Source organism: Triturus cristatus, chromosome 7, assembly GCF_964204655.1.
Source record: "Triturus cristatus chromosome 7, aTriCri1.1, whole genome shotgun sequence".
In the NCBI taxonomy this organism is placed as follows: Eukaryota; Metazoa; Chordata; class Amphibia; order Caudata; family Salamandridae; genus Triturus; species Triturus cristatus.
The window spans coordinates 1,697,619,779-1,697,633,247 of NC_140590.1; the positions used below are offsets into that span (position 1 = coordinate 1,697,619,779).

General features: G+C 46.8%; 1 protein-coding gene across 2 annotated transcripts in view; it reads right to left on the reverse strand.

Moving 5' to 3' along the window:
• The window catches only part of LOC146812807 (alpha-2-macroglobulin-like protein 1), a 747,116-nt gene that overhangs the window by 363,104 nt on the left and 370,543 nt on the right, over positions 1-13,469 (reverse strand). The gene's annotated exons all lie outside the window — the stretch shown is intronic.

Genomic DNA, 13,469 nt, shown 5'->3' on the forward strand with positions numbered 1-13,469 from the left:
CACAAAAATTAGAATAATTCACAGATGCGTGTAGAAATCCAGGAACATTTATCAAAGCATAATTCATAGAAATAAAAAGGGTGAAAAATCTAGCATTTTTTAACAATTTTAATCTTGAAAAAGTCAATGTCGATGTAAATAACAACACATTCATGTATAAGAACAAAATTGCATCTCTATTTCCGAATTTACCCATCATGCACTGTCCATCAACCCCGACTCAGAAATACATGATCAGGCAGGCTCTGAGACCTAGGCCTGAGGTTACTGATTGACAGGTCACAGTTGGGGTGGCACATAGGTGACAGACAAATGTGCGAACCGGAAACTCAGATCAATCCCACTGATAAGTGCAGGGACAACACACTGGTCCAGGGAGGTTGGGTCCAATAAAGTATACATTGCTGGAAGGGTAAGGGTGCGCGGGTTCCCAAAACACCATAAAGCCAGATGCTGCATAAAGCTCAGAACACATTGTCAATCAGACCAAAGCACACACAGTAAACGGAGTGATCATGCGCCCCCCCCACCTTGCCGGACATCTGGACACGTTACCCACTGGCTGCATTTTGTCCACGCCAGGTCGAGGCCCACTTGGATTCCTTATCCAAGGCCTTATTTATGACTCCAAAGACAGTGGTTCACACTCCATACCAAAAAAGGATCATGAGAACCATTTTATGATACCCATTGAACTGTATAAAATACCTCTCAGATTGATTGTACAGTGAGGCAGCGGCAGATCCCACTTCTGGAACTGTCTCCCGGCCAAAGCGTTTAATAAAACAAACTTTTCCTGTTTTGTCAAACGCCTCTTGTATTTTGTTTTTTCAAGATAGTTCATATTCGAGAAACAACACAGATAAACACCCATGACAGCTTATCAAGGGACACAGACTCTAAACCTTTAAGTGCTTCAGCCTCCCAAATAAAAGGTTTTAAGTCAAACTATACTGCAACACCTAAATAGATACTGCTGTTTAGGAAGCCATAACAAACATGCAGTGAAAGGGAAAAATGCAGCCTGATAGGCAGCACCATTCACAAAGTTGAAAAAAACAATGTCCCTCTAAGAATCTAGCAGTTTCCATATCCCTCAAGCTCAGCTCCCAGAGTTGCCTAAGGCAGTCTATTCTTTTGAGAATATACTGCAGTCTTGATACTGCTCCACTTTATCCCTTAACCTTTTCGGTGCGCATGACGGCCCCCGGTGGGCATGTGCGGAGGACAGCCGGAGGCCATCCAAATCCCGCCCACTATGTAAATCGCCCGCATAGGGCGAAAATGTGCACAGCACAAAAGGGGTTAAGAAACAAAAAACAGGGAGGACGATAGGTCCTTTATTACTTCAATGAAGATGTCTATGACCTAAAATTAGTAACATTAGTAAATATTTGTTCCGAATCAAAGGCGCTTAATTGATAGTGATAATATAGAATAGGGTAGCAAGCACATCCATACACAGCTGTACCCTCAGTATATAAGGGATACAACCAGGAAACACAATAAAGCAATAGAGTCTTCTATGAAGAGGTCTAGTCAAAGATATATCTAAAAGCCATTTGACCCACACGAGAATGAACCTTAAGAGTCAGTATTGAAGCAGTAGAGTGATTTCTCATTACTACCATAATGGAGTGAAAGAGTGAATTATTATAATTGAAAATGCTCCTCCATGGCTTATGCTGAAATCAAGCAAAGGGGTCCCTTATTCATTCTCCAAATGTTTTTTTTGGTACCGACCCATATGATCTAAGAAAGTATCCTCATGTTACTCAAGATGAGGAAGACAGGCAGGGCGGTTAACCTTTTTCTTATCAGCCAGTGATGGCCATGATCTCTGTCCCGGGAGATTAGAGATACAGACAATTACTTAGCGCCTGATCTAGTGTGTGCTAAATGAATCCCAGTCTATCCTCTGCCACCATAAGTGTGACACGTGAGCCCACATATGGGTCTTGTGCTCATTGAGCCACTGAACTCAAGCTTTACCTCATCAACGAGGCTTAAATAGGCCAAACTCAGTCTGGGGATGCTCTGGGCAGAGGTCTTCAAACGTTTGTCGGCTGAGCCCCCCCATATAAACCTTTTTACATGTCGAGCCCCCCTCCCCACCACCACCACCACCTGACAAAAAAGTTCTGGAAGCTGGTAATCTGCCTCATTGATGGCCATTCCCTCCTGCAGAGCCCAGGGCATATAGGGCAAATTATATTAAATAAAGTAAGAGTGTTTAGTAAACTGAAGATTTGTAGTTCTTGTGCTTAATATAAAGATCAAATGAAAAGTCTCCAAGAAACAATTTGCACCAAAAATTAAATTGGTGCTTTATTTTTCACATAAAACACAAAATGTAAGATAGATTAGTAAAAACACTCCCAAAACACAGGTGAGGGGTGTGCCTCTTTTTCTCCACAGAGACAGTCAATGTGTGGATGGATTCTTGCTTCTGCCATCCTTAGGTTGTGCTCCACTTCTAGTCTTGAGCAGTACCTGAAACCAGGAGTGCTCACAACATTTTGTAATACATTTTCTGCAGTTTCATATAGAGCGACCATGACCCAAAGGTATTGGTGCACTTTACAGGAGCCTCTTTGACATTACACAGGCACACATTAATTTTTTGTAAGCACAGGGAGATTAAATGATTTGCCCAGAATCACAGGATGTTGAGCAAACACCAAGAATTGGTTTCCCAGCTCCACAGTCATGAGCTCTGGCTGTTGCATCACATCCTTGCCCCTAGACAAAATATCAGAAAAAGGGGTTCCACAAAACATGCTTTCAGAAACAATTGAAAAATCCGTGATTATGGGGAGTATGGTCACCTGTTGCCAGGTCCTTGCAGTTTAGACTGGATGTTTCCTATTGGAGCAGGACCATGACTGATTTGCATAATGCTTGTCTGTGTCTAGTATGGCTTAAAAGATGAACAACGATGGCCTGGAATACGGCCCAGAGCAATCCTCAGTTATTAAGATTAACTCCAGCATTTCTCAAATCACTTTGTTGTTTTTTGTAGTAGATGTCCTAAATGTAACAGGTATGCCCAGATGTGGGACCTGAACTCACTGTGCCACACAGTTCAAACTATACCTCAATTATAAGGCCTAAATCGGCAGAAACCAATTGGGGCTTGCTTCTATTACTTTTTGCCAGGACGTGGCCTGGGGCTGGAGTGCTCCTAGTGGAGCAGGACTAAGACTGATTTCATTGTCTAGAATGGTATAGTGGATGAAAAACTGTGGTTTGGTGTACTGCCCAGAACCACTGCAAGCAGCTAACATAACATAACATGTCTATTTGTAAAGCACACATTCAAGCATGTCTCTTGGCGCTGAATAACAGATGTTTATTGTTAACCAACTCAATGGTACTCGTTTTATCGACCTCAGATGGATGAAAGGCTGAGTTTACCCACCAGGATTTGCACCTGTGACCATGAGGTCATACACAGGCCTCTGCTGTGGAGCATTAGTCCACTGAGCCACCAGACCCGGCTTTTATGAAGTTAAGCATTCCTCCCATCATTTTGTCGTTTGTTGATGAGCCTTTTCTTTTCACTATTATGGCTGCAAGATGAACCGTAATGTAGTAAACTGAACTTCTGCCTTGGCCACGCCTTGGCGCAGCCTTCTTTCTTCCAGGGCACAGAGGGTCAGGGCAGCGGGCACGCCCTTACATGCCCTAAAGGACAGGACCAGTGTGAAAACTGCTTTCTCTCCTTGGAGAATAGCTGGCGCCACAATAAAGAGGTCATGGATGGAAGCAAAGAAAAGTGATTCCTTCGTTGGCTGAAAGCTATACACTAAATGGAAAGTTTTCAGCTTCAAATGTTACATTTAATTTTGGGCAATGTCAGGTTGCGAATAAGCATCTGTGTGTGTGTTTTTTTTACCTATCCAAGTACAAAAGAAGGTGGTAATTTAAACAACGTATTTCTGTCTGTAGAGAGGCAGGAGGCTTATCTAACACAATGTGACTGAAACAAAAACTGCTGGTCAAAAATAAAGCTTTTAGCCATATTGCTGCATATAGCACTTAAGGGCTCACGGGGTTAGCGCTATCTACACCACTGCGTTTCTGCATATCATCCCGAATACAATTGCTGCAACCCACTTTTGTGGATGTGGGAGATTTCTATACGGACAGCCACAGCAGGGCCCGCACCTGCTTCTGTGGATGCAGCACAATCGGCCCCAGTGACTTCACCTGGAAAGTCATTCCAGTTTTGGAAGCATTAGGCCATTTTTTCATTTGATGTTTTTTTTGCATGCTTTTTCATGTCATTGAATTTCTTTGAAAGCATTATAAAACAACATGTGCTTTCATGGAAAAGAATGTGCCACATTTGCACAACATAGGGGCAGATTTATGTTGCCTAGCGCATCTCTGCAAATCAGCAGGGATGCGCCAGGAAAGATGCGGCACTCAAGTTTACCCTTGCGCCACCCATGCATCATGGCGCAGGAATAAACAGATGTGTGTCGCATCTGGGGCGTAAAGTTGTGACACGCAACTCCAGCACTCTTCCATCTTGCCCTATCTGTAACATGGTGCGTCAAGCCTTACGCCGGGTTTTGACGCATCAGTGTTGGAAAAGTGAATCAGTGAAATCTTGTAGATTTCACTGAGTCACTTTTCATGGGCGTTCCTGCGACGGAACGCCCCCCCTGCGTAGAAATGCCCACATGAAACCTGACGCAGGTTTCATGTGGCGTAGGGCTTTACACCGTGACGCATCTCCATAGATGCGTCACGAAGTAAATCGGGCGCAACGTGGCGCAGGGTTTACGCCGCCGCTGCGTCACAAGTGACGCAACGGCGGCATAAAATTAGCGCAAGTCCAACATAAATCTGCCCCATAATGTCACTCATGGATATTTACATTAAGGTGCCGATTCCGATCCGTCAAAAAGATTTACCGTACGACTCGTATCCGTATTTTTTTACGTACGAATCGTACAAGTCCCGTACAAACGGCGAAGTACGATTTGTACGTGAAAAATACATACGAATCACTGCGGGAGAAGTCTACGAGACGTCCCCGGACACTTTTACGTATGAGTCGTAAAACAGAAGTCCGAGCGCACAAGTCCGATCCGTACTGGTGTTCCGAATGCACAAGCGTATGGAAAATGTCCAGTACGGAGCAAACTTTGTACGACCCCTACCCCGGGTACACTTGTGCCCGGGGTACGAGTCGTACTGCCCCCCAGGTGTACCCCCACCCGCGTATGTACGCACCGTACCCCAGGCGTACCCCCCACCCGCGTATGTACGCACTGCACCCCAGGCGTACCCCAAACCTCGCATATGTACGCACCGTACCCCAGGCGTACCCCAATCCTCGCGTATGTACGGGCCGTACATACGCGAGGATTGGGGAACACCTGGGGTACGTTGCGTACATACGCGGGTCGGGGGTACGCCTGGGGTAAGGTGCGTACATACGCTGGTGGGGGGTACGCCTGGGGTACGGTGCGTACATACGCCGGTGGGGGTACGTCACGTACCGGGCCCCCTTTTCGTCGTGCATCGCAGCGTACTTAGCTTTTCCGGCACTTTTTGGCTCCCGTAAAAAAATAGCCGTGCGGAGTGCTGTGGGTACGAATCGTACTTGCTGGTCCGTAAAACGCTGCCTGACTCCGTGCAGACGTCGCGTACGCGCTGTCCAGGATCAGACTTGTATGCATTTTTTAGCCGTACGGTGTTTTGTACGATTCCTACGGAAATGGTACTTCTGTACGGATCGTACTTGCTGGTTTGTACGGTGGATTTCCCGGGTACGAGTCGTACGGAGAATACGCTCCGTACGACCATTCGTACCCGGGTTTTACAGGATCGGAATCGACACCTAAATGTGACCATAAATGGGGACATTTGAAGACACATGTAGCTGCACTGTACCTAAGTGGCAAATATAGTGTCGAAACATATACTTCATTGAGCCTAATAAATGTGTTCCCCTTTACTAACCACAGACCATTCAATGTTAAAGAATTTTGTGTTCATCCCTTTACCTTTTTAAAATCGTGTTCATTACATCTATTTTTTTTCTCCTGTTTTCCCCCTTTTTTTAAATTTATTTTTATAGATATGCAATACAAAAGCAAAAGTAGAGTAATTCAAAACAGCGTTGCCCCCACCCCGACCCTCTAATCTAGAACAAAGAGTTTTTACAGCAGCAGGGAAAACCAATTTTCTTAAAGCAGTGATCGCGATTTGACATCCTCAAAAGAAAACACAGAGAGAAAAGCGAATTAGTTATGCAAACATCATATCAACTGTTAAAACAGAAAGCACTGAAAGCATAAAATGCCAGTGCATAGCTTTTTTTGGACCATGATCATGATAGTGCCATCTCTAAAAGACTGTTAGTAATAAAGTGCATTGTGCCTCTTGTGCAAAAATCGCAGACATTCTATGGCATACAGAATTAATAAAGAACTAAGGGCCATATTCTCAAGCCGGAGCAAACAGCCGACATAACCAGTTTTCCACCGATTGCATCTGCAAAAGACATTGCCACGGATTACCCCAGCAACTATCGCTAATGAGATGCAGAGTAGGCGTTCTCGAGCAAAAAGCAGTGACAACACCACACCACAAAATTCTCAACGACCAGTCCGATCTGCGATAAGAACACAAAAAATGCAATAAGGCGCATTAGCAGCAGGAAATAACACCTGCTCTGACCTGGTGCAAAGTCGGACGACAACCGGCTGCAGCCAAGGGAGCACAGCTCATAGCCAAACATGAAGAACAACAGATGCAACCGAGCAACTGAACATGCAGCCTGGGGCCCCAAGAGGGAAACAACACATAGCCCCCCTCGGACCCCACCACCCCCCACCCCTCACAAGGAGAATGCACATCAACCCCATGAAACCAAACAATTCACCTGAAGTCGCACAAACACAACACCCAACAGACAGGCGTGGCCACAAAAATTGAAACACACATCCGCATCATATAACCAAAACAAAACCTTTATTACAGATGAAACAAATAAAAACAATCATGAAGAGTCACTGCATGTCTTCTCCGGGCATTCCGTAAGTCACAGCCTGCAAGACAGAAAGACAGATAAGGAGGTGTGTCATGCGCCCATCAAAGGACAGAGAGGGAGAGAGGGAGAGAAATATAGAGAGGGAGAGAAAAAGAGAGAGGGAGAGAAAAAGAGAGAGAAAGAGAGGGAGTGAGAAAGAGAGAGGGAGATAGAAAGAGAGAGGGAGAGAGACAGAGAGGAAGAGAGGGAGAGAACAAGAGAGAGAAAGGGAGAGTGAGATAGAAAGAGAGAGGGAGAGAGACAGAGAGAAAGAGAGAGGGAGAGAGAAAGAGAAAGAGGGAGTGCTGACACTGCGGACCCAGGCCCCACTGCTCACCTGCAGCCACCAGTGTGTCTCCAACCACGTGCCGGTGCACACTGTAGTCCCCCAGGTCACTCATCTGAAACAGTTGCCAGAGACATGAATGGCAGAGTTTAGACAGTAGCACATGCCATCATCGCTTGCCCGCCCCTGCACACACAGGCTGCTGCACCCCAGCCCCTCCCGCCGCCCAGTGGAGACTGCCTGTCCATGCGCAACCAGGCCTCACTGCTCACCTTCCGACACCGGCGTGTCTCCAAGAGGGCCCATCACTTGCCAGTTGGTTCTCCAAGACCGTGGCCCACGAACATGGCACCATCCACATAATGCAGCCACGCACCGTGGGCCACCAGGTCACACACATGATTCTGGGTCTTGATTTCACAATTGCAGAGGACACATCAGTGCACAGGGCATCATCGCAGGCTGCACACCCGCTCAGCCCAATAGGTGCCACTAACTATGTGAACTGTGAGGCAACGCCACATGGCAGGAGGCACGCACTGCCCGCTGGCTCAGGCCTACACTGCGATCCAGCAGAGCTCACACCAATGCCACCATTCCGGAACGCCCAGATGGCGCATCATCGCAGGCTGCATACCCGCTCAGCACTGAAGGTGCCCCTACCTCAGTGTACCAAAAGACACCGTCCTGTGGCTGTGTGCCTGTGCCTGCCGCAGTGCAACCGGTGCCACAAAGTCTGTGCACCGCAAGCCATGGATCCTTTATGATTGAGTCCTGTGGTGCGGACGCCATCATGTCACCCTTGGCACTGGGCAATGTGACACGGCAGGGCCCTAGGCCCTCATGCCTAAATGATACCCACACGGAGACACCCATTTGGAGAGTGGAAATGCCGTCCAGCACGTGCCCCAGGCCCTTTTTATTGGCTCGGTAACATGTCCTGTGACGCCGAATGGGTGTGGTGTGGGTGAGAACCAGCCGTGAGGGAGTGACCGTGGCATGCGGACAACTAGACCTGTGAGCAGCAGATCCCCACAGGGAAGACCTGGGACATGTAGCATTGTCGTCGTCCCCTGTGGGCGTGAGCGGAGTGGGCTGGCCTGGCGTATGCCAGGCCAGCATAAGGGTGTGAGCAACGACCCCAGGGCTGTGCGTGCTTCCGTTCTAGCCAGGACAAGGAAGTAACAAATGCGTGTTTCCTCTTTCTAGTGTCGGCACCACCCGGCACGCAACCGGCAATGTGTCACCCTATGACCCAAGTCCCACAACATGAGCAACATGGACGTAAGGTGCAATTATTGACCCTACATGCATTCATGCCTCCACACTTGCAAGATCATAGACATGACACATCGTTGTGAAAATGAATGTTTAATGCACATTCAATGGAGTGATGTATGTGGAGCAGTACAGGGCCATGCAAAGCCCACCTTACAGCGTCGGACCGTGGCGGGCCAGCCAGAGTCCCTCTGTGAATGACATATTCCTCAGTAGTGGAGGAGTTCAGTCCGCAGTCGGATATCTGTGTCATGGGTGAGCAAAACGACTATGGCAGTCCATGTCGAGGTCCAAGGTGAATGTCCCAGAATGCATCGGGGACACTGGAAGGGAATGATGCTGAGGGCAGAACCAAGCAGTAACAGGCCATATGGCGGACATGGATGCTACCGCTTCCTTATGACCACAAGGCTATGACCACGAGGCCAGATCCATCCGCATCTTCGTCCTCTGCTGTTTCAGGTGCCTTACATGTGAGTGGTGGTGTTCTGTCTCCAGCACTGTGTGGCAGTGACACTGCAGGTGCCGGAGATGGAATGTCTGCTGCATTGTGTGGAACTGACACATCAGTGGGCAGGGATGTGGATGGAGGGGTAGCAGCAGTATGCATCTACGCCAGGCCTTGTGGCAGCAATGCCATTAGGATGTTCTTTATGGCATTGAGGGACCCAGCCACCTCTCGCTCGTGTGCAGCCATGTCAGCCGTTGTTTCTGCACGCTTACGCTCCCTGTCCTCCATGAGCCTCCGCATGAGTCCCAACTCCCAGGGGAGCTCTCTGGAGCCACTATGACTGGACAGTCATTCTTGTCGGACATGGTTCGTTGGAGAGCATGGAGTGGACTGTCAGTGTCCATTAAGGACCGTGAGTGGTCACTGCTGGGACTTAGCCACCCACGAATGGCATCTAGTTTATTTGCCATGCGGTCGAACCCCACCTGCATCTGTTAGGCTAGCTTCTCCTGGCACCCCAACACACGGAGTTGGAAGGCCATGTGTTGGTATTGGAGGTCCTGGGAGGCAGCCGTGGTGGTGGGTGCTGCCTGCTGTAGGTACTGTGCAGGTGGTGGGTTCTCCTCGTAGCAGCTGGGCCGACCTGCTCCTGGAAGTGGGCTGCAGAGGCTCTCCACGAGCTGTTGGAGGGCGTCGGAGTCGAAGGTCTGGTTGTCCTCTTCGTCATCAGAGAAGAGAGGTTTTGACTGCTCTGCAGAAGGTGTTGAATTTCCCTCTGCAATGTGAACGGGAGTAGCAGTTTAACATTGTGTTCACATGTATGTTGACGCATTGAACATGTTTGCATGCAGACTGAGTGACAGTGTACATTGTGACTGTTTGTGGGGAGCTGCCTCTGTGATGTGGGATAGTGGACATTTTGACCACTTCACGGATGTGTGAGGTAAACAGACATAATATTGCACTTACTGGAATGGTAATAGTAAATTTTACCCGCCCGCTAGCCTATGCAAAAATATTGCATATTTTTAATTAATATTACGTTAATATACATGTATTAATTATTTTTTTTGACTTACATTAATTTTAAAGTTATTCAAGTATTTTTAAGTACGTTTCAGTTAATTATATGTATTATTTCATTAATTTTACATTAATTTTAAGACATTTAAAAAATTCGATATTTTGACTAACTATATTTTTTACAACAATATTTTGGATTCTATATTTTTGTACTTACCTGTTTGGAGATAGGGCTTCGATATTTTGGCATTCTATATTTTTACCTCGATATTTTGGCAATTCGATATTCTCCTTCTCGATATTTCGTCAGTGATCCATGTGTGATTGTACTTGTACATTGTCAACTCACATTTCCCTGCGTTGCCATATGTGATTGGCCAGTTACTGCACACAAGCAGGACCAGTTGTGCCCCTGTTCTGTTGTGGATGTGTTGCGGATTGTGCCACATCATTGTCAATGTTGTTGTGCTCTGCATGTGATGTGTGTGCCGCTTTTTGGGGGAGTCGCCCTGCAGCTCTGAGTTGGCTGCCCCTGATTCCTTACATGCGGTGTGCCTCTGCCTTCTGTGCTTCTACAGTGCTGGGATGTGGCATTCGTGGGTGCATTGGTATCTTGGTGGCATTTGGGGGTCTGGGGCATGGTTTGTCTGATGATGTGCTGTGCTTAATTGTGCATGTGTGCCATTGGGCCCATCTCCCCCCTTCCCCCAGTCCCTGTTCATTATTCACCCTGCTGCTGTCCGGTCCTGTTGAGCAGTGTCCAGGTCCCCAACTCCTGCAACCGTCTCCCCACTGATGACTGTGGACACCATTTCCTCCATTTCGTCCAGCTCCTCCTGTGGCGCTGGGCAGCCACCTCCAGTCTGCATTGCTGCCTTATGGTTGTTTGCGAGTTTCTGCTTGGTTTTGCGCTTGACATCATTCCAGTGCCTCTTCACCTCGTCCATTGACCTCTCCAGCACTCCGACTGCATTCACCTTGTCCACGATGGTCTGCCATATTCAATTTTTAGTTGCCAGTGACACAGTGGAGGTGACAAACAGTAGTTAATGGTGTTCTATCAGCTCCGTTATCAGGATCCTGCTTTCCTGCGGACTGAACCTTTTCTTCCTATTCTTCTTCACCTTGCCCTTCCCTGACCCCGAAGACCCAGGCTGGTCCTCAGGGGTGCTTGTGGGGTTCTGATTGTCCTCTGCACTTGCTCCGGCTGACTCCATTGTGCTTCACTGTTGTTTGGCTTTTGTATGTGTTTTTTTTCACATTTTGTAGTGCATTTCCCCGCATGTCGCGTGGGGATTGCAGGCTTTTGGATGGTTCTCGCTGATTTTTGTATCATGATTGGCGTCATAGCCACTTTTTTGCGTTGGTGTTTCACATTTCTTCGGCGTCACGTTGGTTTTAATGCGGTCATTTGTCACGTTATGGTGGAAGTATCGCATGGTGCCGCCGGGTTGAGAATTCCACATTGACACAGTGTTGCTTTCCCACGATAGACTGCGATGTGCAAAGTTGTGTTAAACTAAATTTGCGATGTTTAACACACATTCTTGAGAGTATGCCCCTATGTCTGTAAACAAAAAACATTTGAACAAATTTTGGTGCAACATTGATAATGAGAGGAAGCCCTAGGAGTTCGCCTGATTGAGCCACCTGGATAGAGGTTCCCAAATGGCTAATCCCTTCTTTTTTGCCTGGATGCCTTATTTAGCATAGATAGCCTTCTCCAGATTGCATGTTGCTACCAATCAGGCCAACCATTGGGAAAATAAAGGAGGATTTGGGTTTATCCAGACAGAAGTTATAGAAATCCTAAGAATAGTCATAGCCACAAAAATTAATGCCCCACCGCTCTTCCTGTCAATCCTATCTTGTATACCCAGTAAGATAGTAGTGGGGGTTAGCAGAATATCACGTGATAAGACTACCTTTAGGAAGTTCTGTATTTTGTTAAGTAGTTGCTCAAGTTTTATGCAGGTGGAAAACATATGAACAGAGTCAGCACTAAATTCCGCACATCTAGGTCAGAAAGTTCCTTTACCTGTCCCCCATTTTGCGATTCTGCTGGGTGTGATGTTCAAGAAGAAGCCAGTTTTGTAAAACTGTGCCTGCAATTTGGCGGATAGCAGGTCGCTCAGGGCTGCTCGCATAGCAAGAATGAAAATATTGTTGGAAGTATCCAATTTTTGTTGCCATTTACTTGCAGTCTTAGCCATGTTGTCAGGCAATTGGCTATTCAGTGCAGAGTATATAAACTCAATGCGGGGCAAAGTAGGATAATTTAGCTTGTCAATGAAGACAATTTGAGTAAAACCTACTGGCCAGCCAGACTTGCGTGCCAAGAAGTCCCTAATGGCAAAGTATTTGAAGGCCTCACTATGGCTCAGGTTGAATTGAGTCCAAAGATCAATGAAGGGCCGGATTCCTTCAGTAGAAATCAAATCTCCTAGTTTTAGTATGCCCGCTTTGTGCCAGTTTTGAAAATATGATCTCCCGAAGATTGCACGCAGGTTAGCATTATTATTTGTAGGAGTATAAAAGTTCAGTCTATCCAAGCCTAAAATTTTGTGTAGATTAGAAAAGACCCTAAAAGCGCCCAGCAAGGTCTTGAATCCGACCCGCTTGTAGTATCCGTATTCTAACTGTCGCCATAGGCAGTCCCGGACTTCAGCCCTAAGTAATAATTTGAGGGGAGACGGGAGCCCTGTTGTTTTTGTGAAAGGTGGTTGTTCATGCAGTAAAAAAATGCAATTCTGCAAGACCGTGGCCCAGTAGTAGCGCTTCACATTGCGGAGCGCCCACCCCCCTCTTTCCCGAGTAAGGGATAAAAACGTAAAATATCTCCTCGACTGAGAGTATGCCCAGACAAATCGAGAAAAAAGTTGTTCAAATCCCTGAAGCATTATCTTACTGAATTCCAGGGGCTAGCCCTAAACAAAAAGTGCAGTTTGGGAAAGAAAATCATCTTAAGGACGTTACACTGCCCCACTATGGTCAGGTGCAGATTATTGATCCGATTAAGGGCTTTCTTTGTTTTGACTGCCAGCGGGTTCAGATTATTGCTAACGATTAGCTCGATGTCGGCCATGATGTTTACCCTTAAGTATTTAGCCTTTTGAACAACCCTGCTATCTGTCCACGTAATTTCCTTATTTAAGATTATCTGTGTCTTTCCTTTGTTGAGTGCATATCCAGAGATCTTCCCATACTCTTGAGCTTCCTGTTCTATGGCTAAGATAGCTGTCTCAGGGTTCGGAGTAACCAAGGCAAGATCATCGGCATAGGCCATGGTTTTAGTATCCAGACCATATCTGCTCACAGCCAGAATTTCTTGGTTGTTTTTGATTTTCTTGATGAAGGGATCTATGTATATCGCAAAGAGC